This window comes from Peromyscus californicus, unplaced genomic scaffold, assembly GCF_007827085.1.
Source record: "Peromyscus californicus insignis strain IS unplaced genomic scaffold, ASM782708v3 Scaffold_13__1_contigs__length_99412109, whole genome shotgun sequence".
NCBI classification, from domain to species: domain Eukaryota; kingdom Metazoa; phylum Chordata; class Mammalia; order Rodentia; family Cricetidae; genus Peromyscus; species Peromyscus californicus.
In genome coordinates, this window is record NW_026294424.1 from 24,225,529 (window position 1) to 24,246,042 (window position 20,514).

The following is a 20,514-nucleotide window of genomic DNA, read 5'->3' on the forward strand; positions in this document are numbered from 1 at the left end:
CACACCAGGCATTCTTGTGAGTTGCAGAGAGAAGGCAAATAGAGAAACTAAGGAAAGTCGCTTTTGTAGGGTCGGGAATTCAGGCGTCTCGGAGGGGCGTCTGCAGATGCCCCTTGTGGTGGAGTGTCCTTCAGAGATTGAGAGTGCTGGGGGCGGGGAGGCAGGCTTAGGTTTGGGCAGGTGTTTGAGAAACTCATAGGAAAGAGAAAAACAAGGACCGTGGAGACGGCCCAGTCAGTAAGAGGACGAGTTTGCTGTCCAGCACCCACATACAAAAGTGGGGTGTGGTAGAAAACCTACAATCCCAGTACTACGGAGGCAGAGACAGGAGCATCTCTTGGGCCAGTGACTTCCGGGTTCAGTGAGAGACTCGAAGGTAGAGAGTGATAGAGCAGGACGTTGGCTGTTGAGGCCTGGCGTCCAAACATACGCATGCATCCCTTCACCGTCCATGGGCAGCTCAGCTCCTGTCTCACACTCTACTCAAGGGGAAGAAAATGGCCGTTGTATGATGGGTGGTGGAGCACGCCTTTAATCCCAGCTCTCAGGAGGCAGAGGCAGGCAGATCTCTGAGTTCGAGGCCAGCCTGGGCTACAGAGTGAGTTTCAAGACAGCCAGTGCTACACAGAGAAACTCTGCCTTGAAAAATTAAAAAAAAAAAAAAAAAAAAATTCTAGGAGGCATAGACCTCATGTCACCCCAAGACTCCTAGCTTTGAATGAGGCATAAAATGTCTGAGTTATTTTGTTTTGCTTTTGAGACAGGGTCCCATTCTGTAGCCAGACTGGCCTCAAACTCACAGAGAGAGAGAGAGATGCCTGCCTCTACCTCCCAAGCACTGACATTAAAGCGTGTGTCACTACGCCTGGCAATATCTAACCTTTTAGACTCTGGCAATTGAAACTAAGGTTTGCTATTAAGTGCTAGTTTTCTTATCTAACACAAATGGATTTCTCTTCACTCCAGGTGACTCCTTGGACTGTCACATGACTTCCTGGATAGATAAAGAGGTTACCGACAGACAGAACAGGACTCTGTCCAGCTTGGCAAACCAGTGAGTTTATCGGAATTAATTACAGAGCAAGGGTGCTTCAGGAGCCGCTGTGCCGTCAGCAAGTCAGTCCCAGGGTGGCTGACTCACAGTGTGTCATGCCCCCACCCTGTCAATCTTCCACCTCCTGTATGCTCTGGCACGCCAAGGACCACATGCACCTGGGGCAGGGAGGGTCATGACTGGAGGACCTTCTCTCCTCCAGGAATGCTGACGGCCACATTACCGCAGACTCAGTTATCAGCTGCAGTGCCCTGTTTCCGTCCTTGTCCAGACTGTGCCAGGAGCTTCCTTTGCGACGTCACTACAGCAGTTCTGCTGGATGAACTGAGGGAACAGCTTCTTGGAGGACCGGGATAAGGCTGTGGTGAGCAGAAGGCGTAGGGCCATTGTGGGGTGTTAGCGTTGCGAAGGGCAGGGGTACGCCCCCCACTCTCACCTACAGCAGCCCGAGTGCCCCCAGTCTTTTAGGGACTTCCACTTGGACCTGAGCTTTGTGGCTTTGGTTCAGAAGAGATTTCAGGACTAGCCATAATGAGGGAGAGTCAGGGTTTAGCAAAGGCACTAAAATGTAGAGAGCGAAGCACTCAGAAAGAAAACATGGTGTGAGCTGAGCCGAGGGGTACTTCATTGTTTCTACAGTGGTCATCTATAGGACTTTGAGAGTTTGAAGCTTTTATCGTCAAAGGGTGGCCAAGGAACTGGATGGGATGACAGGGTGGTTCTTTAGGGGCCACCTGACTGGTTTAGAGTTGACAACAGTCGAGATCACCTGGATACTAGAAAATCGATTTTGTTGTTGTTGGTTTGAGACAGAGTTTCTCTTTGTAGCTCTGGCTGTTCTGGAACTCACTTTGTAGACCAGTCTCAAACTCACAGAGATCTGCCTGCCTCTGCCTGTAGATCTTTACTATAAACAAAGTCAACATTTTGATTTCTATTCCAAGAAAGTGTCTAGTAGAAAAATGAGGCCCGCTGGTTGGTGGTGGCGTGCGCCTTTAATCCAGCACTTGGGAGGCAGAGCCAGGCAAATCTCTGTGAGTCCAGCCTGGTCTACAAAATGAGATCCAGGACAGGCTCCAAAGCTACAGAGAGGAACCCTGTGAAAGGAGTATTATCTCTAGGAGATGCTAATCATGCTGGAATTCCTGCTTCTCGAGTGGCTTCACCCAGACTCTGGGTGAGGGGTTTCTTCCCCTTCTCATGACCTCTAAATTTTCCTGTCCTTCTGTCTTGCCTCAGAGGGAGTAGAGCTCATGGAGCCCCAGCCCACAGCTCTGCTGAGACTCCTTGGTCTCAAACGACCATGGAACCAGAAGTGAGTGAAGATAAGTCTTCTAGGGAATTGAGGGATGGCTCAGAGGACCCAAGTTGGACTCCCAGCACCCCCCACTGCCTGTAACTCCAGTTCCAGGTGATCCCACACTCTCTTCTGGCCTTCAAGGGCACTGCACACACATGCACTAACATCCACTTCCTATCCCTCCTCTGTCTGTCTCTGTCTCTCCCCCCCCCTCACACACACATAATTAAAACTACAATTAAAAAAAAAGAGGTCTTACACCTGTGTGTAATCAGACAGCAGGCTTAACAATATGATGTCCCTGTCTACCCCAGAAGCCCCTTCCTCAGAGTTGTCTACAGATCTCCACTGCTGTCCTTCCAAAAAACCACTTTATTATTATTACTCTGTGTGCATGGCACGTATGTCAGGGAAGGCATGTAGGTGAAGGTCAGAGGCCAACTTTGTGGAATCAGTTCCCTCCTTGCACCTTTACGTGGGTTCTAGCAACTGAACTCAGGCCTACACTGCACTGTTCCATTAATTAGGAAAACTGTATCCTACAAATATAGCATATTACTGAAGGGGAAACGGAATACAGTATATGAGAACTTTGTATTGTTTTCATAGTAATTTAAGACTGTTTTATAAAAACAGGAGAGGAGAGATGGCCCCTCAGTTAAGAATACTTGCTGTGCTTGCAGAAGACGGGTTCTCAGCACCCATGAAGGGGGCATTCACAGCTGCCTTCTCCAGTTCCAGGGGAGCCCACACCCTCTTCTGGCCTCCACAGGCAACTGCACCCATGTGGGCATACACACACATACATAAGTAAAAAATAAATCTTAAGTTAGTGTGAATACATGATTTTAGTGACATGGTATCAACCCTGATTTTAATTTCACATTGCCACACAGTCTTTAATCTGTTTTGGTCACATGACTATTGAATATGAAAGCTCCCTGTGAGCTCTGTACGTTGTGCTCGTGGATCAAGATGTGAGCTCTCAGCCGCTGCTTTAACCCACTTCCTTCTGAACATAAGCTCAATTGAACTCCGTCTTTTATAAGTTACCTCAATCATGTTTTATCACAGCAATAGAAAAGAAACTATATAGGCTACTACATCCAGCTTTTCGCTATTTTTGAGACAGTGTCTCATTCTGTATTTCAGCCTGGAACTCACTACATAGTCAAGGCTGACCTTGAACTTGCAGCGATCCTTCTGCCTCAGCCTACTATGTGCTGGGATTTCAGAGGTGAGCCATCATGCCTGACTCAGGAGGACATACCCTCAATGCCAGAGTCTCACAGCCTAGATTTTAATCCTGGTTCTATTACCACTACCTAGGGGCAGGTGCAATCAGCACCTTTCCAGATGTGGCTTCTGGTCTATTGACTGGTCCCACCCCACAAACAGAAAGAACAAAACAAAACAACAACAAAAACAACAACAAGCAGAAAGCACAGTGGATGGTGAGCTCACCTCTTTGGTTTACACTGGTCCCTCTTATACCCCCAAGATAGATGCAGGCGTGAGCGCACTGCTTAGAGTCTGGACCCAGGTCCTGCCCCTTCCATGCCTAGCTCTTCCCTCTTCCTTACTCTTGCTGAGACCAGCTAGGGGTGAGAAGGAGGTTACCGTCCTCGTCCTCCAGCAGCATGGGGTCTGGGATGGTCCTGGGGACTCCAAGGCTAATTGCTGACTTGCTTTCTGGTCAGTTGAAAGACAGAGCCAACCCCGCTCTGTCTCGGAGGTAGAAAGGGACAGGAGCATGGATGTGGCTCTGCAGGAAATGTGCTTGTTGTGCAAGGACCTGAGTGTTCATACCCAGCACACGAACGAACACAGCCAGGCACCGCAGACCTGTGATCCCAGTGCTGGGGAATAACCTTTCTGTATGCTGTGAAGATGTGTCACTCTGATTGGTTTCATCAAAAGCTGAATGGCAAATAGCTAGGCAGGACTTCCAGGCACAGGGAGAGCTGGGAAGAAGCAGGGCAGAGACACCAGGAGATGCAGAGCAAGCAGCATGGCATTACAAAGTAAAAGTGACCGAGCCACATCAAAGAATGCAGATTAAAAGATGTGGGTTAATTTAAGTTATAAGAACTAGTTAGAAACAAGCCTAAGCTATCGACCAAACTTTCATAATTAATAATAACTCTGTTGTTGTTATTGGGGAGCCGATGGTCCCAATGAAAAAGTCTGACTACATCCCAGTGCCAGAGGGTGGAGACAGGTGGATCCCTGGGGCTTGTTGGCCAGCTGGCCTAGCCAAATTGGTGGACTCCAGGACCAAAGAGGTGCTGGGGTTTTTTGTTTGTTTTTTAATGTACAGGGATACTGGACTTGCAGACTTGTATTCACACCCCTGGTCACCTTCACAGGCCTTACCTGTCAAACAGGGATACTGTCTGAGGACTACAGGAGACAGTTCCTGGGAAAGTGCCTGTCAAGGGACCTGGCATGTAGCACACTTCAGCATGAAGATACACTTGAATCTGAGATGCCTGGTAGTTGTTTTTAACTGCTTGCTCTCCTGCCTGTAAAGGGGTGGTCTCTCAGTACCTGGTTCAATATGAGGTATCAGGGGAAGGAACTCTCCAGAGAATACAGACATCATGATTGCTGCATACTTACCCATTTTTAGTCCTGTGCTCTCTGACCCTTAGATCAAGGACCTTTCAAACTAATCATAGGTCCGTTCCTGCTGTGGATGATTGATTGATAAATAAAACACTGATTGGCCAGTAGCCAGGCAGGAAGTGCAGGCAGGACTGGCAGAGAGGAGAACTGAGAGAACAGGAAGGCGGAGGGGAGGAGACACCAGCCTGCTGTCCAGGGAGCATCATGTAAAAGCAACAGGCAAAGCCACAGAACATGTGGTGACATATAGATTAACAGAAATGGGTTAATTTAAGATAGAAGAACTAGATAACAAGAAGCCTGCCACGGCCATACAGTTTATAAGCAATACAAGTCTCTGTGTGTTTACTTGGTTGGGTCTGAGGAGCTGTGGGACTGGCGGGTGAGAGAGATTTGTCCTGACCGTGGGCCAGGCAGGACCAGAAAGACTCCAGCTGCACGTTCCCTTGAACTACATACCTGGTAACTGTAACCTACCGTCCCTAGTTTCCTGGATGCCACAGATCAAGGGTTTTCTCACCACCCTCCCTCCTGGTCAGGCCCCTTCGAGGCCACTCCTTGGGCCCAGGCCTCAGGCAGCTGCAAGGCTAGGCCTGCCTTCTTCCCATCATGCCTCATAGAAGCCTTCACTGACAAAGCGGCCCAGTCCAATGCCTTCTCTTTTTTTTTTTAGACCGCCCCTAGGTAAGCACGTACCTACTTTTGTTCTGTCATTCATAACTAGGAAAGGAATTATGGGATGGTCCAAGTAGCAAATGTGATGAGTTATCAGAGATAACTCAGGCTGGTCCTAGCTCTCTGGGAGCGCAGATGTTATTCTGGAAGACTAGGGCAACTCCTAGAACTTCTTTGATATTGAAGACCAAGGCTGGGGCTACCAGGGGAGAAGCCTCAGCTGAATCCCTTTCGTGAGGGAAGGATAGACATGGCCTCTACTTTTCTTTTCTTTTTTTTCTTTTCATTTTTCTTTATTAAGAAATTTTCTATTCACTTTACATACCACCCACAGATCCCCCCTCCTCCCTCCTCCCACCCTCCTGCCCTCCCTCCTAAGCCACCCCACATCCCCACATCCCTCAAATCAAGGTCTCCCATGGGGAGTCAGCAGAGTCCGGCACACTGAGCCTAGGCAGGTCCAAGCCCCTCCCCACTGCACCAAGGCTGTGCAAGGTGCCACATCGCAGGCACCGGGCTTCCAAAAGCCTGCCCATGCACCAGGGACGGATACTGATCCCCCTGCCTGGATGCCCTCCAAACAGTTCGAGCCAAACAATCATCTTCCATATCCAGAGGGCCTAGTCCAGTCCCATGGGGGCTCCACGGCCACTAGGCTACCGTTCATGGGCTTCCACTAGTGTGGCCGGTCATCTCTGCACGTCTTCCCATCATGATCTCGATGTCCCCCACCTGCAGAATCTCTCCTCTCTCTCATCGATTGGATTCAGCCTGGTGCCTGGCCTCTACTTTTCATAGGGGACAGAAGACAATGAGGCCCACTACTCAAGAGGTCCAAACCTATCCCCCAAGTTCTGAGGGGACAGGACAGGCATCTGGTGATCTCAGGTACCCTGGCCTTGTTATCCCTGGGGAAGAGTAGGCTAGGCACAGAGAGAAGGGTCATCAGCCTGGCAGAGAGAAGATCACTGAATCAAGAAGTCTCCACGCGCTTTCCTGAAACATTCATAAAAATGAATCATAAGGAGAGAGCAGAAAACCAGTGAGATGTGTGACTAACGTTCTCTTCCCTCAACCACAAAGCAGGGAGAATGGCAGGCAAAACCCGTGGGTGTGCTGCAGAAGGTCCCTGATTGAGAAAAGAGAAACTTACAGCTGTGCAGGTGGCCAGGTCCCTGCAGGAACTATGGGTGCAGGTTCCCAAGACAACCAGCAGCAACTTGTAGAATATTATTTTAAGGCGTGTTACATTTGTTTATGCTCTGGAATATTTGTTTAATGATGCAAAGGTGTGTTGCATTCTTTTATGTTGCATTTGTCTAACTCTGTGAAACTGTGTTACTTTGCCTGTCTAAAATACCTAATGGTCTAATAAAGAGCTGAACAGCCAATAGCAAGTCAGGAGAAAGGATGGGCGGGGCTGGCAGGCAGAGAGAATAAATAGAAGGAAAAATCTGGGAGAGAAAGGAGGAGCAAGAAAAGAAGAGAGGACTCCAGGGGCTAGCCACACAGCCAGCCACGGAGTAAGAGAAGAAACGTATACAGAAGTAAGAAGACGAAAAAGCCCAGAAGCAAAAGGTAGTTGGGATAATTAAAAGTTAAGAAAAACTGGCTAGAAACAAGCCAAGCTAAGGCCGGGCTTTTATAATTAAGGATAAGCCTCTGTGTGTGATTTATTTGGGAGCTGGGTGGTGGGACCCTCAAAAGAGTAAAAGCCACCGACAACAGCTACTTTCTTTCCTTGGAAGAGGACAGGCTTGTGGGAGGCCTGGTGTACTTGGGGCTGTTAGTCCAAATAAGAGGCCTTTAACCTAGACAGCAAGAAAGGTCTGATAGCTCAGCACCTCAGCACCACCCGTGGCTTCCCATCTCGTTTACATCTCAGTGGAGACAGGCCTGTGGGATGCCTCTGGGCACACTGATGCAGGATTATCTTGATTTGGTTTGTTGAGGTGGGAAGGCCTGTATGGGTCCCACTTTTCCCTAGGATGGGACTCTGGACTGTATAAAAAGGAGGAAACGGGCTGGAGAGATGACTTAAAAGTTAAGAACACTTGGTGCTCTTGCAGAGGGCCTGGGTTCAGTTCCCAGCACCCACGTGGTGCCTCATAACGACCCATAACTCCAGTTCTAGGGGATCCAAGGCCCTTTCCTGGTTTCCAGAGGTACCAGGGACAAGTGTGCTATACAGACAAACATGCAGGTAAAACACGCATAAAATAAAAATTAGAAAGTGAGCTGAACACAAGCATTTGTTCCTTTTTACTGCATGACTGTAGGTGCAAGTGGCCAGCTGCCTCAAGGTCCTGCTGCTGTGATTTACCTCCATGATGGACTTCACCTGCAGACTGTGAGCCAGAGCCCCTCACCCTTCAACTGCTTTTGTCTTCCTCCCTCCCTCCCTTCCTCCCTCCCTTCCTCCCTTCCTCCCTCCCTTCCTCCCTCCCTCCCTTCTTCCCTTCCTTCCTCTTTCAGTTGTTTATGTGTTTGAGTGTGTATGTAGCCTGTGTGTATGTCTGTGCATCGTGTGCATGCAGTGCCCAAGAAGGCCAGAAGAGGGCGTGCAATTCCCTGGAACAGGAGTTATAGACAGGTGTGAGCTGCCATGTAGTTGCTGGGATTGAACCTGGGTCCTCTGGAAGAGCAGCCAGTGCTCTTAACCGCTGAGCCATCTCTCCAGCCCCCAGCCCAGAATCTTTAACACCAAGTCCAATGTACATTTCCTCTACATCCCATCACCAAATCAATGGCATAGGCTTCTTGTTCTCACACTAGGTGTGTTATCCTTACCTGTAACTTGGGAGGATGGAGCAGGAGGATTGTAGATTTGAGGCCAGCCTGGGGTGCAGAGTTTGACTCTATCTCTAAAAAATTTTTTTCTTTTTAAATTCTATGCAATCTTACACTTAGAGTGCATGCATACTCTGTGCAAAATGCCAGGCCTGGACACTACCCCTCTCGCTGCCTCTGCCCCTCACAGATGAGAAGGTTCATTGAGGAGGCAGGGCCACCAGCAACTGCAGTCTGTGTGACTAGCCGGCCTCTGACTGACAGTTGAATCCAGGACTTTCCCCGTGATACCAGCTGGTTGCTTCCCTCTCACCACATCTGGAAAAAATGATTCGGGTGGCAGTGGGCTAGCCGTGTCGTTCTTGTGTGCTGAAGCATTTCAAAGTGGGAACCCGTGCTCTGGCTTTCCCCGGGTTCTGTTAGGTAAAGGTCATGGTGTTTGTGAAAATGTGAGTGTACAGCGGCTGGCTCATGGGAACAGGTTTCAAAGGCTGTGTCCGAGAGAAGGTTGGCTCTGGGGGCTGCTCTGAAGAAGGCCAGGCCACCCTGCCCCTCACTGAATGCTGGATCTGGAAACTCTGGCCCTTCCCTTCCTGTCTGGGTCGATGAGCTAGCTCTGCCTCTGGCTGAAGCCCCTTTCCTCATTTAGCTGAGGTGACCTGCTCTTACCGAGCGAGCACCCCAACCACACAAGAAAGGCGAGAACAAAGGTCTGGGCCCCAAGGCAGTTTCAGGTCTCTCTGTAATGGCAGTTTTTCTGACCACATGGGGATGTTTGCAATCCTGACTCCACAGAGGTTGCCACAACTTTCTCTCAGTCTCTGTGGCTCTTGCTCAGAGTTCTGAGGTGTTCCACAGCACTCAACACTAACACTCTGGCTTTCTCAGCCCTGCATGGAGGTCAGTAAAGCCTTTCCCAGACAGGAACAGAAAGTCCTTCCTCTGTGGTCCTTGTTATGACTTTGTATGAGTGGGGAACCCCCAGCTGGCCAGGTCAGGGTACCCCACACGTGAGGGAAAACATTCTGGGAAGATGCAGCAGGGGTAGCACATGGAAAGTCATTCACATGCAGGCGCTGCATCCACGTGGAGAGTTTATTATGATAGAGAGATGAAGAGAAAGATAGGAAAGGAGGAGACAGGAAGAGAGAGCAGGCAGAGAAAATGGAGGTGTGCACACCGCGTGGGAATGGACAGAGAGAGGAAGGGGAGGAGTTTTCCTTACAATGAGGCTTTTACATCAGGAGGCAGGGCAGCCCCATGGGGCAGGTAGGAATATTAACAGTCCTTCCTGCCCATTCCAGTCCAGCAAGTGATGTATAGAGAGGGACTTCTGGAAGGCATGGCGCTAGACTGAGGCCTATTTGCCTGTGTAATTAGGACTTCTGTGAGCACAAAGGACCAGTTCACAAGGAAGGCTGCAGTCCAGTTTGAGGCAGAGCTCACCCAAGGGGCATGGGAAGGGGAGGCCTGGTGCTCCTGGCTTCCCTGTCAACCAGTGGATGGAAGCGAGGGGTCCTCTCTGCAGTGGGCCCGGAAGCCAGCCTTGTCTCAGTGCCCTGGAAACCCTTTCTGTGAACCACTCATCATGTGAGCGCCAGACAGCACTCAAGGCCAGATGGGAGGCACGTGACCACTGCTGTTCTCAGGAAGCCCAGAAAGGGTGGTTCTGCAGAGATGGGTACACAGCTCACAAACATGAACCAGTGTCTGAGCAGAACTGCCACCGAAAAAGCGGACATGTCCTAAGATGTTCCTTTTTCTCAAGTTTGGGTCTAAGCTGCTCTTTGGCATGGATGCTGTGAGTCTTCCAACATTTCATCCTGAGAGGTGACCAGGATGAAATCCAGACCCGACCCCCTGAAGTGGCCCCTCCAGATGGGAAGGGCAGTGTCCTCTTCCTGAGGCCTGGTGGACTGAGTCTCCAGTCCCTTGGGCTGTAGAAACAGAATCATGCAGCTGGACCTTTTGGAGTTCATGTGAAGCTGCTCCCCTGTTGGAACTTTGGGAACGTCTAGGAAAGGAGCCTTCATACTCCAGCGGGAAGGAAGATGAATCTCACGATAGAGATGGTGAGCATAGGTCTTGATGCTGTCACATGAAAGGAGAGTAAGTCCAACCTTGCGGCAGCGGCAGCAGCAGCCTGTGGTCCCTTGGCTCAGTGAGGAGTGCCTGTGACTGTGGTTTGGGTGAGGCCAGATCACACCTGCTACCCAGCACGTTATAAAGTGATCAAAATTCAAAATTTCACTTTTCCGTGTCTCTCTCTCTCTCTCTCTCTCTCTCTCTCTCTCTCTCTCTCTCTCTCTCTCGATAAAGTCTTAGCTCTGGCTGTCCTGGAACTAACTATGTAGACCAGGCTAGCCCAAACTCACAGAGATCCACCTGCTTCTCAAGTGTTAAAGGTGTGTGCCACCACCACCTAGCCCAAAAGTTCACTTTTTCTTTCTTTGTAAAAAGTCAAGCTGGGCAGTGGTGGTGCAAACCTTTGATCCCAGCACTGGGGAGGCAGGAGGATCTCTGTGAGTTCAAGGCCAGCCTGGTCTACAGAGTGAGTTCCAGGACAGCCAGGGCTACACAGAGAAACCCTGTCTTGAAAAACCAAAAAAGAAGAGGAGGAGGAGAGGAGGAGGAGGAGGAAAAGAAGAAGAAGAAAGGGGGAACAGAAGAGGAAGCAGAGGAGGAGGAAGAAGAGGGAGAAGAGGAAGAAAATCTGGGGAGAGCCCAGCTCTGTTCTTCATCTGTTTCTGAAATACTCAGAAAAAGCCTTACCCGAAACTGCATTAAAGTACTGAAGGAGCAACTTGGTGTGGGTGAGAGAGGAAGAGCTGAGGTGGGGTGTGTGTGTGTGTGTGTGTGTGTGTGTGTGTGTGTGTGTGTGTGTGTGTTCACAAAGAATTTGCCTTCTAGCCAGGTGTGAACTCCTATAATTCCAGATCTTGGAAGGTGAAGGCAAGAGGATCAGGGATTCAAGGTCATGCTTAGTTACAAATCAAGTTCAAGGCCAGCCTGGGTTCCATGACACTCTGTCTCAGAAAACAAAATGAAGTGGAAATAAATTTTTTAAGAACTTTATACTCACACGTTCAAGCATTTAGCTCATGGGTTCTCAACCTGTGGGTTGCAACCCTTTTAGGTCCCTTATCAGATATTTACATTGCAACTCATAACAGTAGCAAAATCACAGTTATGAAGTAGCAATGAAAATAATTTTATGGTTGGGGTCACCACAGCATGAGGAACTGTATTAAAGGGTCGTAGCATTAGGAAGGTTGAGAACCACTGCTCTAGATGGTCTAATCTGCTCACTCATGGGAAATAAAAAGAGATAGCAAGGAGTCTGTCTGAGCCAATGCACTGCAGCTTTAAAAGAACAAGGAGGAAAATTAGGATGGGAGAAGAAAGAGAAATAACCAAAGCACACTAAGATCAAAAGATAAATATTTCCAGGCTGGAAGGAAATCATTGTTTTAGATCAGAAGAAAACTGAGAATGGGTTATGTTATACAATCTATAAGAATGTTTTAGTTAAAGCTATTAATTTGATTTTTAATTATATTGACTGAATAATTATATCTGTTTATTCTATGACTAATTTAAAATAACTAAAGTTAAAAAAACCTCAAGGGTGAGTTTATAAGTCAACTAAATGAAAAGGAAATTCTGAGCAAAGAAAGAAATTGAGAACGAAAACAACAGCTTTCCAGAGCCATGAGAAAAGGCAGAATCATTGAGAAAACTAAAACCTGAGGGGACTGGAGCCCGCACAGGACACACCAAGACCAAGTTCTCGGCACAAAGGAGATTTATTTGTCCCAAAAGGACAGAGGGCTGCTGCCTCTGGAGAGAGAGATGGCAGTTTATAAAGGGAAAGGGGGAAGCCCTTGTTGGGATGAGTTGTTTTGCTTTGATGGGACATGTTAATTAGGGTAGCTGAAAGGGACTTTTGATTGCTGGACTTCAATACTTTAATAGCTGGACCTTGGTGGTTAGCCTCAGAAGGAGGAAGTAGCCAAATAAGGGAATGGACCTTGGTAGCTAGCTTTAGGAATGTCATCTGATGGTGTAGCAAGGCAGAGGGAAACGGTGGGGGGGGGGGGGATAGGGTTTTTTTGGGTGGGGGGCTGCCAAAGTCATGTTTGCCATGCTCTGGCCTTGTAGTAGAATATTATTTTAAGGGGTGTTACTTTTGTTTATGTTGAATTTCTTTAACTCTGTGAAGCTGTGTTACTGTGCCTGTGTAAAACACCCGATGGTCTAATAAAGAACTGGCCAATAGCAAGGCAGGAGAAAGGACAGGTGGGGCTGGCAGGCAGAGAGAATAAATAGAAGGAGAAATGTGGGAAGAGGGAGAGGTAGCCAGAGGAGGAGGAGGACTGCAGGGGCCAGCCACCCAGCCACCCAGCCACACAGCCATCCAGCCACCCAGCCACACAGCAAGTCATGGAGTAAGAGTAAGATTTATAGAAGTAAGAGAACGGGAAAGCCCACAGGCAAAAGGTAGAAGGGATAAATTAAAGTTAAGGGAAACTGGCTAGAAACTAAGCCAAGCTAAGGCCAGGCATTCATAATTAAGAATAAGCCTCCATGTGTGATTTATTTGGGAGCTGGGTGGTGGGCCCCTAAAAAGAACCAAAGAACAGACAACAACAGACTCAGAAGCCCTGGTTTTCTGCACAGTGTACTGCCTACAGGGCCCCTCCAAGGTAGCTAGCTCACCTGTGCTACCCAGGGGATATCCTACAATTGACTGAGACTACTGCTCAGTGTACACTACCTCTCACATGCCATTCTCACACCCCACTCAAATTCCTTTTGTATGCACACATAGTTTAGTTGACGCTTAAACTGTACTTAGATGTAAAAGTTACTGTCCACTTGTTTTCTTTCCTCCTCGGATGCACTGCCAATATCAACAGGGACCTGAGAATAGATGGGATAATTTAAGTTAAGGAAAGCTGGCAAGAAACAAGCCAAACTAAGGCCGGGCATTCGTAATTGGGAATAAGCCTCCGTGTGTGATTTATTTGGGAGCTGGGTGGCGGCCCCCCTAAAGAGCCAAAATACCAACGACAACATGGCCTACTAGAGTCCTTCACTCCCACCTTTTTGCTTTTTGTTTAATTATTGATCATTAGATGTTGGGTAAGTGGCCATCATTCTCTCTGGCTGCTTCCTGCTGACATTCAGGCATTGTTGTTGGGACCCAAGGAAGTTGGTCGCTGGCCAAGGGTGAGCCAGTTCATATTTTGTGGACCTCCTGCACTCACAGCGGCTGCTACTATTTAAGCCACAAAGCCAACACAATCTACAATACGGTGTTTGAACTGAACCAGTAAGCTGCTTCCTTCCCATTTGTACACACTGAATTTCTCAGGACAGGAGCATCTTAAAGTGTGAGTCAGGGCTGGGGTTTGACTGACTCACCAGAGTTCTTCTTTTGGAAACTCAACCCTGAGCACAGCAACACTGAAAGCTGGAATTTTTAGGTGATTAGGTCCTAAGGTCCCTGCCTTGGTGAATGGATCAGTTTATAATGATGGGAGTAAGTTGGTTATCAAAGTTTGGCCACACTGTTCTTCGTAAGTCACCCAGAACTGGTTTTCTGTTGTGGTGGCACACAGCAGACTAAGACAACTCCCAGTTGTCTGGTGTCCCATAACTGCTTTCGCTGTGTTCATTTTTGAGAGGACATTTCACCTACCCCATCTCACCTCAAACTCACCATCCTGTCTTAGCCTCCAGAGTGCAAACAGGCACACCACAGTGGAGCAGCACACCGCAGTGGAGCAGCACACCACAGTGGAGCAGCACACCGCAGTGGAGCAGCAGGCTTTCTTTTGGGCCACCAGCCAGCTTAGGCTCATTTCTGGCTAACTCTTTTAAATTAACCTATTTTTCTTTATCTACCTTTCTTCCTTGTGTATACCTTGCTTTCACTGCTTCTTGTGTCTGGCTGGCGGATGCCTGGCTTCTTGCCCCGAGCATGTCCCTCCCTTTCTTTGTTTTCTTCTTCTCTCTTCTTTTTCCCAGCCTAGATTTCTCCTCCTACTTATTCTCTCTGTCCGCAAGTCCTACCTGTCCTTTCTCTGCCTTGTTAATGGCCGTTAGGTTAGCTCTTTATTAGACAAGTCAGGTGCCTTAGGCAGGAAAGGTGAAAACAGTAACACATCTTTCCATAATTAATCAAATGCAGCATAAACAAATGTAGCACACCTTTATACAGTTAAAGTTATATTCCACAGCATAAACAAATGTAACACATCTTTGTATAGTTAAATATTCCACAATACCACAGTAGCAATAAGCTATTTGATGCTCAGATCTTGGCTTTTTTGTTGTTGGTTTTGTGTGTGTGTGTGTCTGGGGATCAAGCCCATGGCCATATGCATGCCAGGTAAGCTCTCTACCACTGAGTTACATCCCTAGTCTGTCAATTTACGTCTGATCTCTTTGGTTTTTTTTTTTTTTTTTTTTTTTTTTTTTTTGAGATAGTGCTTCTCTGTGTAGCCTTGGCTGTTCTGGAACTCGCTCAGTAGACCAGGCTGGCCTCGGACTCACAGAGATCTACCTGCCTCTGCCTCCTGAGTGCTAGGATTAAAGGCGTGTGCCACCACCACCCTGCTCACTTATGATCTTAACTGAGTAATTGCAGACTCCACAGGTTAAGGGCTGAGTTCCGTAATGCTGTCCATACTTCAGACACAACTCACAAATCCCAGGTTATTTACATTTCTGAACAACCAACTATACATCACAAGTTCCCAAGGACCTTTAAGCTGTTAACTTTCTAGAAGGCCTCCCAGAACCAGAAAAGCACTTTGCTTACTGTTCATTATATTCTGCTATTCCAAACAGTGAAGACACGCAGAAGGTAAGGTGTGTTGGAAGAGGCAGAGTTTCTACACCTCTCCAGCCATCCTCTCCTTTCAGTACCTTGATATACTTACAGTAGTCTCTGTTATGTAAGCAGCATCGATGGACAGGTTTCTGTCTTTCCATATTGTCAGGATTTAACTAGTAATTTCCCCAACTTGGTCATTTTCTCTGGGTGTAGTTTGTCAAGCTGGCTGTTGGCAGTCATAAGCTCTTTTATTCCAGTTTTACTAATATTAACTCTCAGGTCACATACTATATTTCATCAGTAGATGATGCAGGTTACAGAATGTCTAAGGGTTAAAGCGGCTGTAGCTCAGAGTTTGCTAAAGCTGGAGGCCCCAGCACTGCTATAGGCCAAAGAAGGGGGGACCTTTTGTAGGGGACCAGATAATGAGTCTACAAACTACAGAGATGTGGAGACTGCAAGCGCAGAGACATGAGGTGCTGGTCAGAGTGACAGTCTGTTTGAGGGCTTCAAGTGGGCTGAGTGTCACAGGCAGGAGAATGTGTGCTCACCTAGGGACAGAGGTAGGAGGCCTTTGCTGTGAAGTGGCTCCTGACAAGTGGCCGGTGACAATCAGCGTGCATGCCTGGCGCATTTTGACCTTCGGACGCCAGTTCTCTTGTAGTCCCGGGTGAGGGCTTCCATCTGGCGTGACTGATGGGACACATACGTTTCCAGGGGTCACTGTTTGCTGCCTCTTGCAGAGCTGGCTGGAGGTGGCTGCTCCTTGTAAACGGGTCATAGAGTCGTTCTTTCCTGGTACTTCCGCTCCAAGGGGAGTAACTTAGGTCAAGGCTGCTTTAGAAGTGGAAACATTTAAGGCTAGCAGAACCTGGAAGTCGGCGTCCCACACAGTACACGGGACTCCCCATTCATCAGCACTACTGCTCCGACTCCACCACTTAGGACTTTTGTTTATTTGAAACAGTCCCGGCATGTAGCCCTGGCTGGCCTAGAACTCACTCACCATGTAGTCCTGTCTACTGGTGAATCTGCAGCAGTCTGGCTGCCACTGCCTTGAGTGCTGGGGTTGCAGAAATACTTCACTCCGCTGGCTCACTTGGTTTTGTTTGTTTGCTGTTTTTGAGTCAGGGTCTCATTAGATACCCTTGGCTGGCTTAGAATGTGCTATGTAGACCAGGCTAGCCGAAGAGATCTTTCTACCTCTGCCTCCTGAGTGCTGGAATTAAAGGTATGTCCTCCTATGCCTAGCTACACTTGGGGTGCTTTATGGGGACTCCATTATACAGACATAAGATGCACATGATTAAATCACTGCCTTGCTCCATCAGCTCCATAACAGCTCTTCTCCTCTGATCCAACCTTCTGATTGTGTCTTACTCCTTCTGGGTGATAAGTTTTTGGCCTCCTGAAGGCCTCTCCACTGTCACAACAAACCAATCAGATCGAATTGGAAAGCCCAAGTTTAATGGGTAAAGCACTGCCGGGCAATTCCCGGGCCCCACAGAGAGAGCAGAAGAACCACGAGTCTGTTTTCAGGGATGCAGCTTATACACCCTGTGGGAGCCTCTCTGGGGGAGGAGCTGTGTTTGGCAGGCTTTGAAGGGGTGGGTTTAGGGAAAGAAATGGGGAGGGGAGTTGAGGTGGATCTTCCACCAGATTCCTTCCAAACACTGGGACCAGCCCCATCCTAAAGCTGTCTAGGGACTCATACCCAGTCATTCTGTCACCACAGGAAAATGACTCGTGTCTACCTGGGAGTCTGGAAACAAAGACCACACAACACACACACACACACACACACACACACACACACACACACACACACGCACTCCTACCTTACTTTCTTCTATTTAAATCCGTCCCTGTGTTAGGACCCCAAAAACAGACTTGGGAGAGTCAGTGTATATCAAATATCTTTTCAATGCGCCCGTATCGAATAACTCTCCTTTTCCTGCTTTTCTCTAATAATCTGGTGCCTTTCGCTGCTTTATTGAGGACTAGTGACCAAACCTTGTAAGGGTTATGTTCTTATTACGTCACCAGCCTGCGATGGCGTCCCAGCCTGAAAAGCAGGGGTGCCCTTCCACAGGTCTCTTCCCCACCCCCCCACCCCCGTATTCTCTCTGTCCTCCCTGTGGTCTCTCTCTCTCTCCCTCCCCTCATATAGCTCTAGAAAGGTAACCATGGCTCGTGATTCTTCTGCCACTGCAGCATCCAGCGCTCTCTTCCATTGGCATGGCTGCCGTGGGTGGCGGCCAGCCATGAGCGGCGCCACTTAACCAACAAACCTGGCTTGTTGGGGCCAGAAACCCTAAGTCTCACACCGTAGCAAGGTCTGTGGGATTGGTAAATAGCTACTAGCACTCCCTAGCAGAAGGGGGTGGTGGTGTAACGAGACTCATCTGGGATTCTACCCACCACCCCTCCTGTCTTCTGGGTGCTATAATCTTGGGAAGTCAGGTGTGTCCATGCAGCCTGTGTCCTGAGGTAGCTGTGAATGCAGCCCAACACATTTGGTGATGACAGCATCATATGACAATGTCTAAAGTTGTATACAAGAGGAGGAAGGTTAACGGAAGGGGCAACCCCATGACAGGGTGGGACATTACCTTTGCGTCACTCACACACACTCCTGTAAGAAAATCTTCACCCATGCCCCTGTAAGCCTGATTAACTCAGTGGTTCACCAAGCCTCACCTGGGTGGAATTGTTTTTTTGTTCAGGCATCAGTGTCCTGTCTGGGTGACATGGTTCACATTTCCCCAGAAGTAATGTGATACACACAATGTACACACACACACACACACACACACACACACACACACACACACACGAGGAAAGAAGCTTCTGTTTAGTTTGGAAGATAAAGCCACCTCCTTTGTTACAGGCATCCCTCCTGCCATGGCTGCCCCCACCCTCTCCCGTGGACCGCATTCCTGATCCTCATGGCTGAGGCTGTCCTTGTGCCTAGGGATAAAAGGCACTTTTATCTCCACTGTGTCACTGCTAATAGCAACATACCCTAGACATCAAGAGCAGCACCACTGTCCGTGGGTCCTGAGAAGCCTTACTAGCAAGGTTTCTGTCCTGGTCCCTCTGCCAACCCTTTCTTCTTTGCACCAACCTGAGATGCTGTCTTGAAGAGAGAAGCAGAGGGTTAGGGCTGGAAGACAATGGGACATCCAGCTTGGGTGTTGTGGGGCTTTGAGTGAAAATGGCCCCCATAGACTCAGAAAGAGTGGCATTATTGGAGTGTGGCCTTGTTGGAGGAAGTGTGTCACTCACTGGGGTGGGCTTTGAGGTTTCAGAGTTCAAGCCAGACCCAGTGGTTCACTCTCTCTTCCTGCTGCCTGCCAATCCAGATGTGGAACTCTCAGCTCCTTCTCCAGCACCATGTCTGCCTGTGCACCTCCATTCTTTCTGACATGATGACAATGGACTAGACCTCTGAACGGCAAGCCAGCCCCACTTAACTGTTTTCCTTTATATGAGTTGCTGTGGTCATGGTGTCTCTTCACAGCAATAGAAACCCTAACTAAGACAAGAAGTTAGTGCCAGTGTCTGGGGTATTGCTGTGATAGGACTGGCCATGCTTTTGTTTGGAGGAATGTGGACTTTGGACTAGAAAAATATTTGAAAGCTTTAAGTTGGGCTTCATAGGCCATCCTAGTAGAAATGTGGAAGACAGTGGTGCTGAGGGTGATTTGAGCCTTGGGGCCCTGGCTCAAGAGGTTTCAGAGGAGAAGGATATTAGTGTGTGGCCTAGAGACTGTTCTTGTGATATTTTGATGAAGAATGTGGCTGCTTTCTGCCCGTGTCCAAAAAATATCTGCCTGAGGCTAAATTGAAGAGCTGTGGATTAACAGTTTAGGCAGAGGACGTTTCAAAACAACCTAGTGTTGAGTGTGTTGCTTGGTTATTAGTGTCCAGTCTTATGTAGATCTATAATGAAGAGGAGTAAGCTAGCTGAGCAAGGAAAAATACAAAATGTACAGTCTGAGGAGAAAAGAGACAGCATGAAATTTAATGGAGCTAAATCCAGTTAAGGGGATAAAAAGACTAAAGAAAAGCCTGTAGCTAGATGGAATAAAGGGAGTCGTGACCTCAGAGCAAGACTCCATCCAGCTAGGTTTCCAACTTGTGAAAAGGAAATAAAGAAAAGCTTAGGGCTGGTTGTAGTATCACACACCTTTAATCCCAGCACTCAGGAGGCAGAGGCAAGTGGATCTCTGAGGTGGAGGGCATCCTGGTCCACAGATTGAGTTTCAGGATGGCCAAACTTAGGCAGTGAAGAAAACCATTGAAAACAGAAAGCTGGTGAAAATGTGTTTGAATCAGGGGGCCATGTTCCAGTGCCAGCAAGCAGCAGAACTTGGCAGCTTCGGCCATGTGGTTCTGGCTTTAGAGTCAAGGATACAAATAAAGGGTTGTGGAATCTCTTTCTGCAGCTAAGGAAGGCTACTGAGGCCAGGCATATGTCAGGGCTGTCCCTGCATGGAGGCCTAGAAAGGCCATTGTGTGAGGCTGTGAAGTGGAAGCCTGGATTGCCTTGGAGACCCCAAGATGTTGGAACTGCCAGAGCCATGGGATGCCTGCCAAGGGAAGCTGCTAACAGGGAGTGGACCCAGCCCAAGAGAGAGAAGTGTGCTGCAGTCAACAGAGCTGAAAGGAGTTGGAGATCTGAAGAGCGCTTTGACACCAGACATGGAGACGCAGAGCTTGGAGTTTGCCCAACTGCTTTGGTCCAGTATTTCCTCACGATGCTCCCTGCCCTACATTTTAAAATGGTAATGTATATCTGTTGGTTTTAGCAGCGCTCTTACCCTGTGAGGAAAAGTCATGGAACACAACAAAACCCACAACAAGAGTTTTATGAAGAGGAGGAGGAAAGGACAGGATGTGATCAGGCCTGCTGGAAAGACACATGAGGAGGAGAAGGAGGAGACACGGGATCTGCCTTTTAAGTACTACCCCCTGCATGCACACATGGGCGATGGGCCCATGTAGCTACTCCAGGCATGAGCATAGATCACATAGTCACGCTGAGTGCAATTTATGTGACCACACAGCACATGGATTATGTAGGATGTATGACCCAGAAATGACTAGGCGGAAATGATGTAAGTGTCTTGCCGGGGCATGTACAATCATGGGGGTGTGCCTAGAATTCCTATGCTCCTGGACTCTTTGTTTTTGTAAAAGATGGTGGATGAGCGGGTA

At 48.4% G+C, this 20,514-nt stretch overlaps 1 long non-coding RNA gene across 1 annotated transcript in view; it reads left to right on the forward strand.

Annotated features, from left to right (window-relative positions):
- Positions 1 to 748: 748 nt before the first annotated feature.
- The window catches only part of LOC128108300 (uncharacterized), a 41,032-nt gene continuing 21,266 nt past the window's right edge, over positions 749 to 20,514 (forward strand). The window contains exons 1-2 of the long non-coding RNA XR_008217418.1: positions 749 to 1,054; positions 1,257 to 1,418. This is a non-coding gene — a long non-coding RNA (uncharacterized LOC128108300). The remainder of the gene's footprint in view (positions 1,055 to 1,256; positions 1,419 to 20,514) is intronic.